Genomic DNA, 21,482 nt, shown 5'->3' on the forward strand with positions numbered 1-21,482 from the left:
CATGGACAGTAAAGTATACCTTTTATTGGAAACAAGTGCCAGCTTGGTAACTGATCTATGTTCTCTCTGTATCATTGGCATAAAAAAGTAAAAATAGTCTCTCATTTCTTTGACACATTATTTTATTAGGATTAATTAATAATTTTCTGAGCATTAACCATATATTTAACAGATACCACCTTCAGGTTTCTAACCAGGATTTTGGAATAACCAAAGAGACTGCCTCCAAAGAATCCTTCCCACTTTTTACACTTAGCCCTGTGCATGGTGGGGCAGGATGTTGGGGCTAATATTTTCAAAATTGCCTTGGGGATATGAATGCCTAGTTCCTGTTAATGGAAATCAGGTATCAAAATCCCTTCAGCACATTTGAAATTCTCGGCCTGGAAATGCAGCCTGTGCTATTGGAATTCTCATGCAGTGCACAGATGCTCTGTATTTTGCTATTGTGTCTCAGTGCCTTGATTTCAAGGGTTCCCAGTAATCCGGGGCAATTTCCAAACATAACTAGACACTATCCTCACCTCAAGGAGTTTCTAGTCTAGCGTAGGTGCAGCCAGAACAGTTCACCGCCATGTACCGCGTCAGGTGAGAGTGTATAATGGGAGTCGGTCTCTGTTGATCATTGTTGAAACAAAGAGTTTTAAAAAAAAATCTCATATTATTTTAACACTGGGAGAAATATAGTGGTGCTTACTGAGATGAGTGTGAAGTAATTATGGCCATTCATTGAATTTTGACATAGTGTATGTCAACAAGAACTGGTCAACAAATTTCAAAAATTCAACTTTTTTTATCAAAAAAGTTAATTGTTTGTGAACATTTCACCCCATATTTGACCAGCTATGCTACCAATCCGGATTTGAAGATCCTTATTTGATAGGGACATGCTTCCACCTGGTTCTGACTCTCAGTAGTTTACATATGCTCAGCTGGAGCCCAGACACAGCAAATCTGTGCTAGCCTAGTTCTGAGACTGGTTTTTGTTTAAAAGGCTCTGATTCATTTAGATCAGCACTACTAATGGAGAAATAAAGGCTAAACATTATTTTTTCCTGTCTTTTGTTAGTAGTACTTTTTTGGATTACCAAAATAACTCTTTGGTAAAAGTTTAGGTGAGTTCTCGGTGTAAATCCTGAATGACTCATTAAACTGAGTTACAATTAGGGCTGTCAAGCGGTTAAAAAAATTAATCGCACGGTTAAACAATAATAGAATATCATTTATTTAAATATGTTTGGATGTTTTCTACATTTTCAAATATATTGATTTCAATTACAACACAGAATACCAAGTGTACAGTGCTCACTTTATATTTGATTACAAGTATTTGCACTGTGAAAAAACAAAAGAAATAGTATTTTTCAGTTCACCTAATACAAGTACTATAGTGCAATCTCTTTATCATGAAAGTTGAATTTACAAATGTAGAATTATGTAAAACAAAAAACTGCATTCAAAAACAAAACAATCTAAAATTTTAGAGCCTGCAAGTCCACTCAGTCCTACTTCTTGTTCAGCCAGTCACTCAGACAAACAAGTTTGTTTACATTTGCGGGAGATAATGCTGTCCGCTTCTCATTTACAATGTCATCTGAAGTGAGAACAGGCTTTCTCATGGCATTGTTGTAGCTGGCGTCACAAGATACTTATGTGCCAGATGCATAAAGATTCATGTGTTCCTTCATGCTTCAGCCACCATTCCAGAGGACGTGTGTTCACGCTGATGATGGGTTCTGCTCAATAACAATCCAAAGCAGTGCAACCCAACGCATTTTCATTATCTGAGTCACATACCACCAGCAGAAGTTTGATTTTCTTTTTGGTGGTTTGGATTCTATAGTTTCTGTATCAGACTGTTGATCTTTTAAGACTTCTGAAAACCTGCTCCACACCTCATCGCTCTCAAATTTTGGAAGGCACTTCAGATTCTTAAGCCTTGGGTCGAGTGCTGTAGTTATTTTTAGAAATCTCACCTTGGTACCTTCTTTGCGTTTTGTAAAATCTGCAGTGAAAGTGTTCTTAAAATGAACAACATGTGTTGGGTCATCTGAGACTGCTATAACATGAAATAGATGGCAGAATGTGGGTAAATCAGAGTAGGGGACATACACTTCTCCCCCAAGGTGTTCAATCACAAATTTAATTAACGCTTTATCTTTTTAATGAGCGTCATCAGCATGGAAGCATGTCCTCTGGAACGGTGGCCGAAGCAAGAAGGGGCATATGAATGTTTAGCATATATGGCACGTAAATACCTTGCAATGCCAGCTACAAAAGTGCCATGCAAATACCTGTTCTCACTTTCTGGTGACTTTGTAAATAAGAGGGTAGCATTATATCCTGTAAATGTAAACAAACTTGTTTGTCTTAGCGATTGGCTGAACAAGAAGTAGGACTGAGTGGATTTGTAGGCTCTGAAGTTTTACCTTGTTTTGTTTTTTGAGTGCAGTAATGTTAAAAAAAAAAAATCTACATTTGTAAATTGCACTTTCACGACAGAGATTGCACTATAGTACTTGTATGAGACAAATTGAAAAATACTATTTTACAGTGCAAATATTTGTAATAAAATATACACTTTGACTTCAATTACAACACAATAGAATATATATGAAAATGAAGAAAAACATCCAAATATTTAATAAATTTAAATTGGTATTCTCAATTTTAATTGCACTGTTAAACAATAGATTAATCACTATTTTTTAATCACAATTAACTTTTTTGAGTGAATTGCATGAGTTAACTGCGATTAATCGACAGCCCTAGTTACAATATTCACCCATACAATTAAGAGGAGAGTTTTGCCAGTTATTTTTATAGCCATTTGGATCTTAGTCATGACTGTACATCTCTTAATCTTACATTATAAGCTTTTATGGTCTGAAATCAATGCAGAAAAGATCAAAATCTCCATATAACCTAGTTTCCCGAAACTGTATAACCTCCTTCTGCCTGGAGTTATTACATTTCATATATTTAAGAGTAGTTGTATTTAATTAAAATGATACATTACACTTAGGAGAACATGAGTTTTGAATGGCAAATGCACATGAACCCGGACAGTAACGAGTCTGTGGCTGAATTATAATTATGTGGAAATATGTGTATGTTGGTCATTGTCAGTGAATGACAAAATTACCTAACCTTAATTAAGTGGAAACTTGATATTTTTGGATAGTGTTCTTTCCAGTGAAGGCAATAATTATTGTATCTTTAATCACAGAAAACTTTTTCTGGAAACTTACTTGCAATTAGCAAGTAGGAGATTGGAGGAGGGAACTAAGGACAGGAAAGCCCTCCAGCATGACTAAACATGGCCATAATAAATGTAGTTGAAATAAATGCATCATGGCACCAAATATCCATTTAAGACACAAGGAGAGTCATTCATACATATTTATAACGCTATAAAAGTGAACTAAGTTTTCTCTAAAACTTCCAACTGCCAGAGCTCACAAGCAGCACTGCAGGGATTCAGCACTTTGTAGCTATTAACACTGTAAACACCACTTTCACCTTCATTCTTAGTTTACTGTAGTACAACAGACTAATTAGAGCTACTGTCTGCTACCTTTCTATATTGTTGATCTATATGCAGCTTTCCACAAGGGAAACAGAAGTTAGGAGCTGGAACGAATTATATATATAAACAATAGGGACAGTATGGATAGAGGGACAGTTTAAAAACCAACATCAGGTAAGTGAGAAACACAAACTCTACCCCAGTGCTAATTGATTAATGATGGAAAGAACCTCAGTTATATAAATACTCATATAATGCACCTGAATATTAGAGCACCTGAAAGTTGGACTGGGATGGCCTTTTTAAGCATTTGAGTTTGAAATTGGCGTTTCTATTCTTCACAGAAGAATCACACCATTTTTTGAGTTTTGCTAAGCTACTTTCCTCACTAATATCTTATGGCAGTGAGTTCTCCAGCTTAGTTATCTGGAGCAAAATCCGGAACCCCCTGCTGAGTTGGCTCAGATCTCAGCGAGAACCTAACTACACTGTTCCAGAGGTACAGAGTCAATGAATTGAGAGGACCGCTCATGTGAAGTTGATCTACAGCCACCCTGCTCTATGGCCACCTGGTTTCTCTCCCTTCCTTAGAGGAACAGTCTGTGATTCTGTGCCTCCCAAGGCTGATTATAGCAGGTCCTGAAAATGAACTGTCACATTGTGAAGAGTTCAGTCACAGATAAGGTGCCAATAAATGGACTACTAGTGCACCTTAGAGACTAACCAAATTATTTGAGCATAAGCTTTTGTGAGCTGCATCCACTGAATGCATCCGATGAAGTGAGCTGTAGCTCACGAAAGCTTATGCTCCAATAAACTGGTTAGTCTCTAAAGTGCCACTAGTACTCCTTTTCTTTTTGTGAATACAGACTAACACGGCTGCTACTCTGAAACGTGCCAATAAATGGCACTCAAGAATATGTAGCATATAGCTGCTGGGGTTGTGTAGGACCAACAAAACGTCTTGTTGGAGCAGATGGCATCCTCTATCAGCTCTACACACACACGTCTTGCATACACAAACCCCTCCCCCCCAATAGTGGGGTTAAGGAATTTTGCTAGGGAAGATTTTTGAACATTCTGCATTGGAGGCCAGGAACACCATAGCTGAGTGACTTGGGGAGGGAGGCAGCAAGGGGGCTGAGCATTGAAAATGCACCCTTCTGACAGATATTGGGGGTGGGAAGGAAAAGGGAGCTTCCTGCCCCATCGAGGGGACACATGAGGGGCATGCAGGGGCATGTGCCCCTCCTCCACCAGATTTGCTTCTTTTGCTGCTTGGCTTGTACTGAGCATGCTCACACAGACTGAGCATGCTCAGTAACACTGCTGAAGCAGGTTGCCCTCACTCCACCCCCCTCCTCCCACCCCACTATCAGCAGGCACAGATCCTCAAACCCCACCATGTGGTGGTCCACCATAATAGCTTTGGGGAATGGTCTCGTATTACTTAGTGTAAAGAGGACTGGACTAGATGACCTATTGATGGTCCGTCCAGTCCTACACTTCTATAATTCTAAGACCCACATTACAGCACATCAGTTATATAACCTGAATTAAGTACTATATCTTGCTGTATTTGTAGTGTGATTGCATTGCTTTGCTGGAAAGATATATGCTGTATCTGAGACAGAAAAAGGGAGGGAGATGGATTCAATCACTTGGCTTGTATCAACTTTTGTTTTCATACTTTCTGCATTTAAACACAAATCATTGAGACCTGGTTTATTTTCTGAAATGTATCTGTGCCTTGGATCTATTTCTCTGTTTCTCTTGCTTTATTTTCTGGATGATCATTGACTAGCTTCCTCCTCCCCCACCCCAGAGTCTTGCCTTAGATCTTGAGATGTTTGTTGAAGGTTTGTATTCTTGTTTATCTGTGATCCACCTACTGCAATGGCTTCTAAACGGGGTGTGTGGGGGGGTCTAAGCTGCAAAGTTTGCAGCTGGATCTGAACTTTCCCCAAGTTTGCAGTGATTCAAATCTGAGGTTTTGGTTTGGGCGGCTGGGCCCATCAGTGCTTCTTTCATTGTTTCGATATCCTGCAATTAGAGCTGGTTGGAAATTTTCCTTTGAAACAATTCAGTCAAAAAATGCTGGCTCATCAATCCTGATTTTTTTTGTGAAAGCAAGCTGGGTTTGACAAACTTTCACTGATTTTCGGGCAGGAATCCATTGGAACCCTATCTGCCCAGTTCCAGCAGAATCCCATCAGCTCTCTTGCTGACTTCTTGGCAGCCCTGTCATGCAGACTGCCCTGGAGCCATGAACTCCAGGCTTCTAGGGTCAACAACTCCAGAGCAGCTTCAACAGGAGCTTGGAAGGGCTGGGAGCCCAGACTCTAACTGGGGCTTGACTCCTGGCTCAAGCTGGAAGATTCAGGGAGAGGGGGGTCTCGGGGCTTCTAGACTTACTGCTGTGAAGCCTGTAAATCCTGGAGTCTGTGGCCCCAGGGTAACCTGCATATGGAGCTATCCCAGAGCTGCAGATCCTGGGAGCCTCAGCAGCTGCTGAGTGAAAATGACATTACAATAGCAGTAGTGAAACTGACAAGAACATCAACTTCCCTCAACCTATTGGTCCTGTGAAGCAAATTTTGTTTAGGAAACAGCTTCAGTGTTCCCTAAACAATTTTTTTTTTTCAGAATTTCTGGTTCACAAGAAATTTTGAAAATCAAATTTCAAAAGGCCAAAGTTTCTGGCCAACCAGAAATCACAAGTTTCAGGCAGCTCTACCTGCATGTCATAGGTGATATTACCTGTGATGTAGGGCCTGATGAAACTCCCAGTAAAGTCAATGGAATGCTTCCCACTGACTTCAGGAGCAGGCCCATTAAATTAATTACAAGGGTGGGTCCCCAAGCAGTGAAGAAAGTGCCACTTTTTGGAAGAATTCATTCTGCAGCAGATCACAACTGAGAACAGTTCCCACTCAGAGACTTGTTCAACATCCATCCCTCCTCAGCCTCATATTGCAAAGAATTCCTCCCCTCATATCTGATACAGATGGTTTTGAGCTTAATGAATCCGCATTTGACACAAGAGAGGAGCTATGCTGGCTTTCAAAAATCCCCCAGGGTTAGCAGGGGAGACAAGAGACAGCCAATGAGTGAAACAGTTTTGTTATGGAAACCAGTGGATTAGATCCAGAAGTGAAAGCTATGTAAATACTATTTCAGGAAGATATGGAGTGACCTAAAACCCCACATTTTCCTTCTATCTAATTCACAATACAAATGCAAAAATGTTAGACATGCACTAAATTTCCATGAGCCCACCTGAGCCTGATCTCCCATTTTCTGGTGTAAGTTAGGAGTAACTCCATTACACCAGTTCAAAACTGGTATGAGACCAAAATTAGGCCCAATGTCTCAGTCAGCAATTTTTGCTTCTTTAGATTATATTCATTTGATCTAGGTATGGAATTAAATATTTACTATTAATTCAATATGTGGTGAGATATGCAAATAAAGAAATCTGTTAACATAATGATACACTCATTAACTATAATAGGAGTTAACGATGTCCTTTGATAGAACTTAATACACACCAAAATAAGTAACAATATTTCAGTCCTAAGGCTCTCTTCAGGAGTTTTATGTGAAAGGAAAAGTCTAGCTAGCTCTACAAACAACCACGTCACTATATACATTAGAACAAACTTGGTCTTGGCCTTACATGTGGTAATTTTCATTCATAAAGTATTGCATTAAAAATCTAAGGCCTGGTCCTACTCTCACTGGAGTCAATGGAGTTACATCTGTTTAAGTGTAAAGAGAGCAGAATTGTACCCAACGGTATTTTTGCCATTGACTTGAATAGGAATAGGTTTGGTCCATTAGTGCCCAGTACTTAAAACATTTATTACCAAAGTGTTTTATCATTAATAGTCCCATTGAGATCAGCAGCACAACTCACAGTAGTGAGCACTACGCCTGGTTGTCTTTTCAGGCTCAGGTACTTATTAAGAAAATTACACACTCCATTTAACGAAAGCAGTGGAGTTACATTAGGGTAAAACTGGAGTAACAGTATGAAGAATAAGACCCAATGGTCCAAATGTAGCTGTAGGCGAGGACCATTTCAGTTGTCAATGGAGCTGTGTCTGCTTATAGGTGTGAGTTCGGCCTCTCTGTACTATAGTTTCTGGTCCTTTCATTGCCATTCAGTAAAATGACTTAGTACCTTAGCCATTTCCAGTCAAAGAACTATATAAACATACATTGCAATGCAATTTATTTTTGTAAGGCACTGTTCATGCAAAAGCACCACAGAAGAATTCACAGCCAGTGACATGCAAATAATTATTTCTGTTTACTAATCTGTATAACTAATGTAGCCATTCACCATAGTTACTAGTTATTTTAGATTCTTGAGAAACAATTATGTGAGAGACAGAATTATTTTATTTCGAAGGACTGATGATGAAGCATCTTAAGTCAGCTCCAACTGAAGATAAATCCTAAAAATAAGCCTAACACGCTTTTCTTAATTCTTTTGTGGCTTGGCACTGTCACTGAAGCTGGACTCAATTAAAATGTGTTTCTCTGTCTTGTTGTTAAAATCCCGGTTATGTCATTTACTTTGGATGCACTGGAAGGATTTACAAAGGCTTTGAGACAAACTATTAGACTGCATTTATTATAAGAGGCATTTAATATTTAAAAGTGTGTGTGAGTGTATATGCATGTTTGCCTATACAATGCATTCCCCTCATTCTCTCTGGCCACATACACATGTACACAATTATTTTGCTATTGCAACATCATAGTTTCTGTCTACCACAAGATTATGCCGCTATTTGGCAGTTTAGTGAAATTGGTCTATGTTAAATGCCTTGCCAAGCCTAGAAGGTGGGATTATTATAACACTTTCATTATATCTGAGCTTCTCTGATGGTCACCCTTATAAATGAATAAAAGAAACGAAACAATAAAGATACAGGATGCTGTGGAATTTAGCCATTTCTATCTTGCTATATAAATCCGAGACTGCTGGGACTTCGCATCAGCTAGATTGCTGAAGAGCGAGACTAAGGCCCTGATGCAACAAAACACTTAAGCACATGCCTAATTTTAAGCACCTGGCTGTTCCATTTGACATCAGTAGTTCTCTCATGCTTAAAGGTACACAGTACTAGATCCTCAAAGGTATTTAGGCATCTAACTCCCATTGATTCCAAGTGTTTTGATGGATCACAGCCTCAGAATTATACTTTAGGAGTTTCGAGTTTTATAGCATCCTCTAGAGCAGGTGATATGTAATCACACCTGATGCTATATGCACACACACACCATTATTTTTAATCTGTTTAGTATGTGAGTGGATCCCTTTTGATCTATTTATTTATAGAGAAAGGGTCAGATCCTTAGCTGGTCTAAGTCTACTATAATTGTTTTGCTTGAGTAACACCTAAGAGCCTAGTTCTATTGCAATCATTCATGATGGATAGTACCTGTAACGGGTTCCCCCCAGGGTTCTACTTGGAACTGGGGTACGGCCGAGCCCACCAGCCTGGGCTCCCTCTCTCAGTGCGCAGCTGTGACAAGTTGCAAAGCTCTCAAAACTTGTTCTTTCACCAGCATACACACAGGTAGGGACACACCCAGCTGCAGTATTTACAGGCTACTGTGATCTGCTGTGCATGGGGAGGCTATGGCTAGGGAACTCCCCAACTGCTCAGGAGCACACCCCCTCTGGAGTGTGAACCTAAAATTATACTGTCTTGCACTGCACAGAGATCTGTACAACACAAGCTCACGAAATTCACCCCCTCCCTCAATGTAGAGAAGGAATATACAACAGCTTTTTGCCCCAAGATATAACTCTCCCACACACTGGTTTGTGATAAAGCAAAACATGTATTAACTACAAAAGATTTTTTAAAGTGATTATAAGGAATAGCAAACAGATCAAAGTAAGTTACCTAGCAAATAAACAAAAATGCAATCTAAGCTTAATATACTAAAGAGATTGAATATGAGTAGCAAATTCTCACCCCAAATGACAATTTAAGCTGGTTGCAGAGATTCTTAAGGGGCCAGCTGCCCTTGCTTGCAGCTTAAAAACCCAAGGTATTCCTTTCACAGGCTAGAAACCCCTCTAGCCTGGGTCCAGCACTTCCCTTTAGTTCAGTCCTTGTTCCTCAGGTGTTTCCAAGAATCTCCTGTGGGCGGGGAGTCAGTGAAGAACAATGAGGTCACCCCCCATGCCTTAAATAGCTTTTGCATACAACGGGAACCCTTTGTTTCCAAGCTTGGTTCCCATGCCTGGTCAATGGAAAAACACTGGTATTCCAAGATAGAGTCCCATACCAGGTGATCTGGTCACATGCCCCTGTAGTGTCATAGCAGCCGTGACTCGGAGGCTGTTTGTAGCGTCCTCAGGAAGGCTCCCTAATGGGAGATTAGCTGCTTCTAAGACCTATTGTTCTTCCTAGTGGTCCATTGACTTGAATGGGCTCTTCCCAGTCAGCCATCTAGACTGACAGTCTTTTGCCTAGTGGGCGTTCCCCAGGTGTAAACACACTTGTAATAGATACATAGACAATATTCCTAGTTTCAGATACCAAAATGATACATGCATACAAGTAGGATAATCATATTCAGTAAATCATAACCTTTTCAATGATATCTTACATGACCTATCTTGCACAAAATACATCATAATTATTCCATATTCATATCATAATATTACTATAAAGAATATGGGTTGTCATGTCACAGTACCTTTCACCATAAATTGTCTCATTGGATGTATTTGCATTATGGGCCTGATTTAATTCCCACTGAAGTCAATAGGAGGTTTTCCACTGACTCCAATGGTTATTGGATCAGACCCTCAGTGTTTTGTTGCAGTGGTAGCCATGACATTCTGCTAATACTACTGCTAAGGACTGATTTAAGGACTCAAGGATTTGACTCCACATAAATATTTTTGTTTGAAGATGCCCAAGCTTTTGAAATAGGCCTACTGGCATTATTGCAGATGTATGGGCTTCAGCCAGTGTGTGGTTTTAATGACGTGTGTTGAACAGTCCTTCATTCAAACATATTTTCTTTACTATTTAGTGCAAAACCCCATATGTACTTGCATATGATTTTGGGCTATTCCAAAATGAACATCTACCCAAACACAACCCTTCCTTTTGATCAGATCCCAAACACTTTTGGGGAAGAGCCATTCCTTGCTGTTCATTTGCTGATGTGTCTCTCATTGACACAGGTGTTCAAAGTATAAAAAACTCCCTTGTCTGAGAAACGTCTTGAGGTAGGTAATTGCCTCATAGTTTTCCACATCACAGACAGATGTTCAACAAGTGATTTAGTTTGTGCAACCAGCTTTCTGAATAACCATGTACAGCACGATGCTTTAAAATACTGAAATAAATGTTTACTGACCCTGTTTTTATTTTCATCTTCTCCTTGAATTTAAAGCTGGTGAAAGGGGCTGGTTCAACAGCCCTGGAACTGAGTCACTTCATCCTGTCCCATTTGCCAGGGTTGGCAGCACAGACCCATACAGCAAGTGCAATTGGCAAAAATTTTCATAAACTGGCTGGTCAGGCCTGATATTTTTTTATTTGAAAGCAGAGTTTTCCTACTCCTAAGGTGACAGCCTGCCAGAACTGAGGAGACCTATCTGCCTAATAGATGCACAGAAAGGCAAAGTGACATGCTCACGGTCATTGAGCAGATCCGTGGCAAAGCTAGGATTAGAACCCCAATCTCCTATACCCCAGGTCTGCACTCGCGCCATCATACCACAGGGTCCAGAAATTAATGTCCTCTCTTTATCCATATGACCGTCAGCAAGAGTTTAGTCTTCTCCACGCTGCCCTACAAATACACCCAACCCTATAATAGAAACTCAAGCTTTAGACTAAAGCCACAACTGGCACCTCCGAAATATAGGTATTAGAAAGAATCATTGGGCATGTAGTCCACCTCCCTACTAGCTCAGAATTGTTCTTCCTAGTAAGTTACCTAATGCTTTTTCCGGTCATGTTTGATACAGTTCAAGCTACAGGGCTTCCACCGCATTTTTGGATAAACTATACAACAAACAGCTCTCTCTGTCAAGACGTCTTTCCTGATATTCATCCATATTCTGGGATATGATAATAGTTCCATCTTCATGCTCATTCACTCTTTAGCCTCACTACTGAGAATATAAATAAGTGTTTCAGTTAAAGCTAAATATAATTTCTGAGGTTGGTACTTGTCTGCTACATGGTGGACAGATACTAACAACCGAGGCCCACAAACACCCAGAAGCTTCTAACCGCTTCAATACCCTACTAACCTGTGCTGAATCTGAACTGATGACCTAAAGAGAGAAAGCTCAGTAGCCAGTACTGTAAGCTGCTGAGCTCCCCGCATTGCCCCTTTGAAAGATCTCATTCATTAATACTATTTTTAAAACCACAAGCTAATGAAAAGTGCCCAATTTAGGATATTCACAAGGGCATCAGGATCACCCACACTGCAGTTTTCCAGTGCTTATGCTTGTGTCCTTGCATCCAGGCTTCACTTGTGATACTGTGGACAAGAAGCTCTTCTCCTTTCTGCATGCACAGGAGAAGAGTTATGATGACAACAGTTTGCCACTGACAAACCATCTTTAATGGTGTGGGTGGGTGGGTGTGCATGCACATGCTTTATTAAGCTATTTTTGAGACTAAATACAAGGAACATCTGACCAATGGCATACAATCAGATTCAAATCCAGACATCGCCAAAGGTCAGAAAACATTTCCAATATATGTGTAAGTATAGTAATTTGTGACAGAAGACTATCTGAAAAGTGCAGATTCTACTGGTATCGCTTTCCTTCCTCATCTCTTTTCTTCTCCATTTCTTGGTCTGTACACTCCACTTCTGTACACTGGATATCTGTGAAAATGTAACATCCTAATTCTGCTATCTCATCCAGAGAGGTGAGCTCCTTAGAGTCCCACGGAAGTCAGTAGATTCTGTTTAGGGGCCAGAGTCCACCCATAGGCCCTTGATTAAGCATTCCAAGACCTATTGACCTGATCCAGATCCCATTAAAGTCTGTGGAATCAGGCCCTAAGTGTCCATTTTATTTGCCGCAACATTTCTTTATGACTAATTTTTATTAAATTCTCATTTTGTTACTTTTTGTTTATAGATAGAAAGAAAGTTCCAATGTATAGTTGATACCATTGGCCAAACTTGTGCAAACCACAGCTTCTCACATGGCTTTTCTGTCCCTGCCAAAATGAGGCAGTGCCATTGAGGAGAAATAAATAAGAGAAAATACAAAGAGTACACTAATCTTTTTCAAACCTCAAAGGAGATTTGAGGTTTGGGCAAAGATTTGAGCCAATTTTTATTTTATCTGAAGTTGATCTCCCTAATACCAATAAGAGTCCATTATATGTTTTCAACATGCTTGTAAACTGGTGGCTGAATATGAACTGAGGGGAAGGACTGTCCAGTGGTTAGGGGACTCGTTTGGGACTTGGGAGACCTAGGCTCAATTCCCTGTGTGACCTTGTTCCTTTATTCCCTGTCTGATCAACAAAGGAAAATTGCATTTCCCTGCCTCACAGGGGCAGTGTGAGGATCACTACCTTAAAGATAGTGAGGTGCTTAGATACTATGGTATTGCGGGAGGGGTATACATACCACAGATAAATAGAATATAAATACTGATGCACTTTAGTTAGATTTTCCCCTCTGTGAATTTATCACAGAGATGTGCCTATGACTTTAAATCCCCAACAAAATTTAGGGGTGTTTGGCACCAATCTTTTACTTCAGGCCCTTATCTAATTGATTGTATTGTAATTAAGAGAAAAACTAAAATTCCCTTCCAGGCATAAAATGTGTTTTGATTTATGGTTAATGAAACTTTCTCATTACTCAGATTACTCTTTAATAGTGTGGCTGGATTTATTCTGGAATAGGGTTATCACACACATGTGCCCCATTGGTCTACATCTCAACCATCGGGGTGAGTTTATTTTGGCGGGGTGAGAAGCAATGCCATTTCTTCTTTTTATTTAAGGCAGCGATTGGCAAACTTGCAGCATGTTTAATGGTTTATTTTCAGAGAAAAGAAACTTATTACAACTGGAGAAAAGTAATCTTATTATCTTTGTGCTGGGTATGTATATTTAAAAAGCCCTTGAACTACCAAAATTGTCTTTTCTCTTTCCATTCCCTCCAACTTGCCAAATATCCCCTCAGACTCATACTTTGTCTCTCTCCATGCCTCAGCGCAAGTCTTCAGGAATGGACTGGAACGAAATGCAGTTACTGATTGTTTCAGAAAGTGGCTATGAGGGATCAGTTACATGCTGAATAAATTTTAGCAACGCTTCATTTTAGTTGCTGAATGGATTTAGTAGCACCTCTTGCCAGAATGACCAATAGCTGAGTCTCAAAAGCTTCAGTTTAATTCAGCTAAGCATCCTAAAGTTCAGATATACATCTGGGGGCCCCCGAAACCAAGGGGAGTCTTTCCATTGACTTCAGTGAGCTTTGGAATAACCCTCCGAGGCTTAAGCGAACCACCAAACCTTTGTAGGTCTGTCTTTCCTTCTTGGCTCCTCATGAGCCTTCTGTTTCCAGCCTCTCTCAGCCCCCAAACGCAAACCCAGACGCCCTTCACTATCTAACCTTTGTCTGTACTTTTTAAATGAGCGAATCCCGAAAACCCATACTCAGTTTCAGACTACTTAGGTTGAAAATGAATTTGTTGGGCTCATCTTAGCTCCTACTGGTTGCCCATTTATCTTACGTAACACACTGAGTACTTTTTGCTTAACAAAGGCTCAGGACTGGTTTACCAGGATGAAATTGGTGTGGGTCAGTAGAACAGAGTGGATTGCTTGCCTAGCACTTACCAGCATCCATTACCATTAGCTTCTCACTTTCATACTCATTTAATTCACACAAAAATGTTATTAAAATATAGCATAAATACATGAAGCTGACATGAAATTAATTTAGAACAACCTTTGTAAGATGAAATTCACTTCAAATCAAAGTTGTAACTGGTATATCCTTAGCAACAGAGTCTTCATAAGCTCAACAAATTGCTTTACTATTTTCTTTCCAATCCTATGATAGTTATTTCCATGAACTAATTACTAGAAAACAGGACTTATACAGTCAACAGCATCATTTTGGTTTGGTTTGCTTACTTTAGAATCCTATGGGATTATTAAATTAGTGAGGTTCTATAGAAATGTAAGGGCATTCTATAGAAACCTCTCCAAAGGCCATTCAGAATTAAACAGAAAATGGATGTCCTTTCCTGTAGGTTTCTGAATCATCTGATAGAACACTAGAGCAGACATAGAATCAGATTCTGTAGAGAATTTTACAGATAATTCTTTCCCAGGCATCTGCTTGGTGGATCTTCCCCACATGCTCAAGGTCTAACTGATGGCAATATTTGAGGTTTGGAAGAAATTTTCCCCTGGGTCAGATTGGTGGAGACCCAGGGGATTTTTCCACTTTCCCTGCAACACGGGGCATGGGGCACTTGCAAGTTTAAACTAGTGTAAATCATGAATTCTCTGTAACATAAAGTCTCTAAATCATGATTTGAGGACTTCAGTAACTCAGCCAGAGGTTATGGGTCTATTTCCGGAGTGGATGGTGAGGTTCTGTGTTCTGCAAGGTGATCATGATGGTCCCTTCTGACCTTAAAATCTATGAGTATGATCCCAAAACCCTATGTGAAGTTATAGATCTTTCTCCATGAGTGTTTGGACACATTTTCTCTTATCTTTTCCCAACCTATGTACAGGGGTGTTTCACATTCCCAACAAAATGCCAGAAAGTCCATGAAGTAGGACTTTGATACTGATTTTACATGGAAGCTGCTTACCTATTAAGGTGATGGGTGGCAGGATAATACCATAGATCAGAGGTGGCCAAACTACGGCTCGCAAGCCATAGGCAGCTCTTTTACATTTAAAGTGCGGCTTGTGGAGCCCCTCCCTCCCATTCTCTGCCTACCAAAGTGGAGGTGGGAGCTCGGGGCTTCTGCCCTGCAGGAGACAGGGTGGTGAGGGTAGGGGCTTCTGCTAGAGACAACTGGTGCCTGCTGAGAGAGGGGGCTACAATTTAAAGGCTCCCCACCCCCCAGCTTGAGTCATGCCACCCCTTTTACACTCAGCAGACCCTCCCTGCAGTTCCCAAGTGTTAGTGTAACCCACACACCTCCTGGGTGTGGTGTTCTGTCCCATCTAGTGGCACCGAGACCACTTAGAGAGAGTTAAATGAGTCTACTCTACAGACTTAGCTAACAGCCAGTTGACTTTGAGCTCATGCAGTAGAGGCTCATGCACTAAACTCCAGAGGCCCCAGGTTCAATCCCACCCACCAACGATTGGGGTCTGTCAGTGTTACATTAGCTCTGTGTGGAGAGGGAGCTGCAGGGAGGGGCTGCTGCTTTAGCTCTGCACTCACCGGCAAAAACAAAAGTCTTTGGTCTTATTACACTCTTACAATGTGTCTTTTCTGGAATTTATGCTCTGTTGCCAGATGTTAAATCTATTAGAGATGCCCAATTTGTATCCTTTTGGGGGTGGGGGTGGGGGGAAATACCTGATTACCCATTGGCATGATATTGTGTTTGCTCCCTGCCGCTTATCTAATTTGGCCTCCTTTCTGAATTTAGTAAAAGAGAGAACCAGAAAGCCCTTGAGAAAGCTGGGAGATGATTTTTTCCATAAACATTCTGGAAGAAAGTAAACATTTTAAATTTATTTATTTTTATTCTACTTTTTCAAGAAAAACTCAAAAAATTGTGAGTTATTTTAGTGAAAATTTCATTTTAATCAAAGATCCATTTTCCACTGAGAAAAAATTTCAGTGGAAAAAAAACTTTTCAGCACCTCTGTAAGACCACTTAGTCTTGCAGTATTAACCTCTTTTAATGGACCTAACAGGGTTAACACCATCCATTTCATCATGATACAGCTTTGAAGCCAGGCTTTAACTGTGTCCAGAAATGTGCTCAAACTCTGCCAGGAAAAGGAGAGGTGGATTTTACCATGGAACGCCTGTATCACAGTCCACTATTCCTCCCTGAGCAAAGTCACATGCATTAGTATTAGTGGAACCAACACAATTTCTCTAGTATTTGAATTGGAAAAACAAAAAGTACTCAAACACTCACAAACCAAGCTTCGCCCACTTGAGATGCCACACACAGTAGATCTTTATACATGATTATCCCTCTTCTAATGTATTGTTAGTTATGAAGAATAATTATGACAATTGAAATCTCACTGATGATCAAAGGATGTATCACATTTGCATTATCATAATTATTCTTCAGATTTAAACACTAGATTGAAATGAATGACTGTGGCATTTAATGCACCCAGTTTTGTTTCAAGCTGTCTGTAGAGCCAGGCAGACATCACTGTATTGGATATATTCAGTTCACGTTTTTAAGGTAATCCTTATAAGGGATAGAAACATTTAAAAAAAAAAAGCCTGGATTTGGAAGTGGTTTCACTAATACGGTTAGACAGATTCAAAATAGGCTTAGATTCCTGCTAATGCACACAAGGCATTTGAACTAGGAGTATTTACTGGGCTGTGATCTATTTCTCTGACTATCTTTACATGTGCATACAATTATTTAGTGTCGGACATTGCCATCATCAAATGAGTCTTAGAGAACTTGACAGTAGAGAAAGGGTTTTAGGACAGACATATCCCCACACTTCAATATCTTAAATGATAGACCATATATTAAACAAATGCAGAATTAAAACTCAGGCTGTATGTATTCTGTAAACAGCCATCATGCCTATTACAGATTTTTTTCTCATTACTACAGTAAAAATTATAGTACCTTTACTCTCACTCGTCAGTGACCCGTCAAGGTCAAGGATGATCTTTTTCACAGGTTTTCTTTTTCTTGGGTTCTTTGATGACTGAGAAGTCTGATCCTTGAGCCACAGGCTCTTTGGCAGATATTACAGGTGGTACTGGAAGACAGGGTTGGGCCACGATTGCTGCATGACGGTTCTGTGTCCTTTCTTTTCTGGCATTTTTCTGCTACCAGAGCAAGGCAATTTTCCTCAAAAGTGGACGTTCCCTCTGACAAGGCTTCACCAGTTATCCCTATCCTGGGCTGCTGTCAAAACCACATCTCTTGATATTTATCTTGAGGGTGTTTTTTAAAGCGTTTCTTTTGGCTTCCCCATTTCCTTTCTCCTGTGGTGAGTTGGACATACAGCAGTTGTTCTGGTACGCACACATGCGCACACAGTGCCTGCTCCACCTCAGCTGGTGCTGGATAATCAGGGCCTCAACACTGAAGATGTTGGCCTCTGTGAGGATACTGACATTAGTGCAATGATCCTCCCACTTTATGTTGAGGATCTTCCGAAGAAAGTGCTGGTGCTGGCGTTTCAGGTTTTTCTTTAGGTCACCCAAGTCTCACAGATGTAGAGGACAGTTGGGATTACTACCGCTTTACAAACTAAAAATCAAGTACGTGTTCTGATGTTGTGATTGTTGAACACCCGGCGAGACAGTCTGCCAAAGACAAGGCTGGCACAGAGAATTCTGTGCTGCATCTCAACATCTATGTCTGCCTTCTGTGAGAGATGGCTGCCAAGATAGGCAAAGTATACTACATTTTCCAGTTCTTCGTTGATGTATATCTTCCTTGCTCATTGACCAGGGACTGGCTGGTGGAGAACTTTTGTTTTGCCAGTGTTCAGTTAGCTCTAGGCATCTGTAAGCTTCAGAGAAGAAATTAAGGGCTGTTTGTAGAGCCTCCTTTGAGCGTGCAACTACAGCACAGTCATCTGCGTACTGTAGTTCGGTTATTGTTGCCAATATTACTTTAGTTCAGGCATGGAGACGAGAAAGGTTGAAGAGGTTGCTGTCACTCCGATATTGGATGCCAATGCCCTGTGGTAGATGGTCTTGGGTGAATGTTTTCATAGCTGCTAAGAAAATGGAGAAAAGGGTGGGTGCCAGTACACAACCTTGTTTTACACCAGTTCAGATGACAATGGGCTCAGAGGTAGAGCCACTGCACAGGATGGAGGCAGTAAACTGATTGTGGAGGAGTCTTACAATGGTGATAAATTTGCTTGGGCAGCCAAACTTTGACATGATTTTCCACAGAGCCTCACAGTTTACAGATGTTAGGATATAGATATTCAGGCCTGTCTGATAGATATTCAGGCCTGTCTGTAAAGGCCTATACTCTAAGAATTTAGGTGTATTCTTATCACTTGGCTAGTTATTGAGGTACAAAAGAGAATCAAAATCACTGTCTGCCGGTGTAAGGGCCTTTTCTTACTGTGACAATCTGAGGCCCTGTGCTTAGGCTAAGGCCTTTGGCTAAGCAGCAGAGGCAGCCCTAAGCTAGGAAGCGACCGGTCACATCCTCACATTCCAAACTAGTCACATTGAAATAAGGTGCTATTGGGCTGTTAGGAATACAATCCTGTCCTGATAATTCCTATCACCTCCAGAGAAAGGGAAGTGCCTAGAAAATGTAAAAGGAAAAAGCATCCTGTCTGGCAAGAACTCACTTATCAATACTGGGATGTGAAATCCTCACTTCTGTATTGTTTTGTCATTATAGTTCCCACTTTGCTATTGTTTGTCTGTATAATCTCTGTCTGGTTCTGTGATTGTTCCTGTCTGCTGTATAATTAATTTTGCTGGATGTAAACTAATTAAGGTGGTGGGATATAATTGGTTACATAATCATGTTACAATATGTTAGGATTGGTTAGTTAAATTTCAGGAAAATGATTGGTTAAGGTATAGCTAAGCAGAACTCAAGTTTTACTATATAATCTGTAGTCAATGAGGAGGTGGGTGGGAGAGATGGGAACAGGGAATGGGGGTGGAGAAATTGGAATCATGTTTTGCGAAAGAGGGGAGATGGGAACAGGGAATAGGGGTAAGGAAATTGCAATCATGTTTTACTAAGGGCAGGAATGGGAACAGGGACACAGGTGTAAGGTTCTGTGGTGTCAGAGCTGGGAAGGAGGACACTAAGGAAGGAAACAGGAATCATGCTTGCTGGAAGTTCACCCCAATAAACATCAAATTGTTTGCACCTTTGGACTTCGGGTATTGTTGCTCTCTGTTCATGCGAGAAGGACCAGGGAAGTAAGTGGGTGAAGGAATAAGCCCCCTAACAACAGAGTCTAAAGCTTTGGTCAGATCGATAAAGGCCATATACAGCTCCTGGTGTTGTCTTTGACATTTTTTCTGGATCTGCCTGGCTGCAGAATCATGTCGGTTGTGCCTTGTGATGATCTGAAGCCGCACTGGGACTCTGGAAGTACTTCCTCTGCAAAAGGGAGCAGGCGATTCAGTAAGATTCTAGCAAGAATCTTCCCAGCGATAGAGAGGAGGGCAATGCCTCAATAGTTGCCACAGTCAGCCCTGTCTCCCTTTTTGAAAATGGTAATGATGTTGGCATTATGTAAGTCAGCAGGGATTTCTTTGGTGCACCGGATTTTGAGGAGCAGCAAGTGAAGCTTGTTAGTCAGTGTTTCTCCCTGCCACTTTCAGTACTTCAGCTGATATGCCATCAGGACCTGATTGTTTATTGTTTATTGACCTGCTTTACTGTTCATCTGTTTAATTGCTTCACAGACCTCCTCAGGTGTTGGTGGGTTGGCAAGTGTTTCCCAGATTGGGTGCTGAGGGATGGAGTCGATGGTGTCATCAGTCACAGTCGATTCTCGATTTAGAAGCTTTTGGTAGTGTTCCTTCCAGCGCTCTTTGATGGATTTGTTATCTTTAAGAAGGGTACTACCATCTTCAGATCTCAGAGGTGTGAGGCCACATGAGCTTGGTCCATCCAGGGTCTTTATCTCACAAGAAAAGCTCCACATACCATGTCTTTCAGCATATGTTTGGATTTCTCTTGCTTTGTCCTCCAACCATTTGTTTCTGATTTCTCAGATCCTCCTTTGAACTTCAACTTTGAGCTGATGGAAAGAGCCCTGCATCTGACTGGATAGTGGTTGGTTTTGCCAGTTGCAGAGAGCTTTTCTCTTCTGGTCCAAAAGGGCTGTAATCTCAATGATGTTGTTGCCTTCTTCTTGGGCTGCCACCTTGACATGGTGGAGAAGCTTGTGTACACTTAAGACCCTAAAAGCGATGCCATCTGGAGTCCAGTACTCCTAATAGGCTCATCCATGGAGGTAAGGTCAAAGGCAAGGTGCCAGACAAAGTGCAGCCCAGCGCAACACAACCCAGTGTAAGACCTCGATGGCAGAGCAGGCGGATGAAGCAGGATCACCTCTCAATGGCTTTACTCACGCTGAGTAGTACCTGAGTCCGCAAATAGTCCCACTGACTTCCAAAGACTAGCAATAGTGTAAACTGCCTTTCAGTGTGAGTAAAGATATCATCTGGTCCCATTTAATCTGGTACTAGATATACTTAGTCAGAAAGAGAAAATGCAGGGTCGACAGCGCTGTCAACTCAGATCTGCTTTTTCTTTTCTTTTTTTTTTTTAGTCTGGAGAATGAAGTATTCATTTGTTTGTTTTTCAATAACTGACTTGTGGTACTGGGAGAGTTGTGTCTCAAGTAACTAATATTTTCTCTCAGATCACGGCATTTCTGGCATGTGCATGATAAAATAAATCTCTGCTATTTGGAGGAACTCCTTGAAAAACAATATTCAGATTTATTTTCTTCTGTTGAAGACAGCTGTCACTTGCCGTGCCCCCGTCTCAGGGGTACCCAGGGCTGAAAGGTCTTCTTTCAAATTTATTTTAGCATTCTACATTTGTTGCTCATATGTTATACATTTGCTGACTCTATGGTAATATGCTATGCAAGCCCCAGCAGCTACACAATTTTGAACAGCCGTGGAGCTGTAATTCCAAACATATTAAAAGATTACAATAATTGCACTGTTTAATTACACAAGCTCTCCACACCAAACACAGCAGCCAGCT

Source organism: Chelonia mydas, chromosome 1, assembly GCF_015237465.2.
Source record: "Chelonia mydas isolate rCheMyd1 chromosome 1, rCheMyd1.pri.v2, whole genome shotgun sequence".
NCBI classification, from domain to species: Eukaryota; Metazoa; Chordata; order Testudines; family Cheloniidae; genus Chelonia; species Chelonia mydas.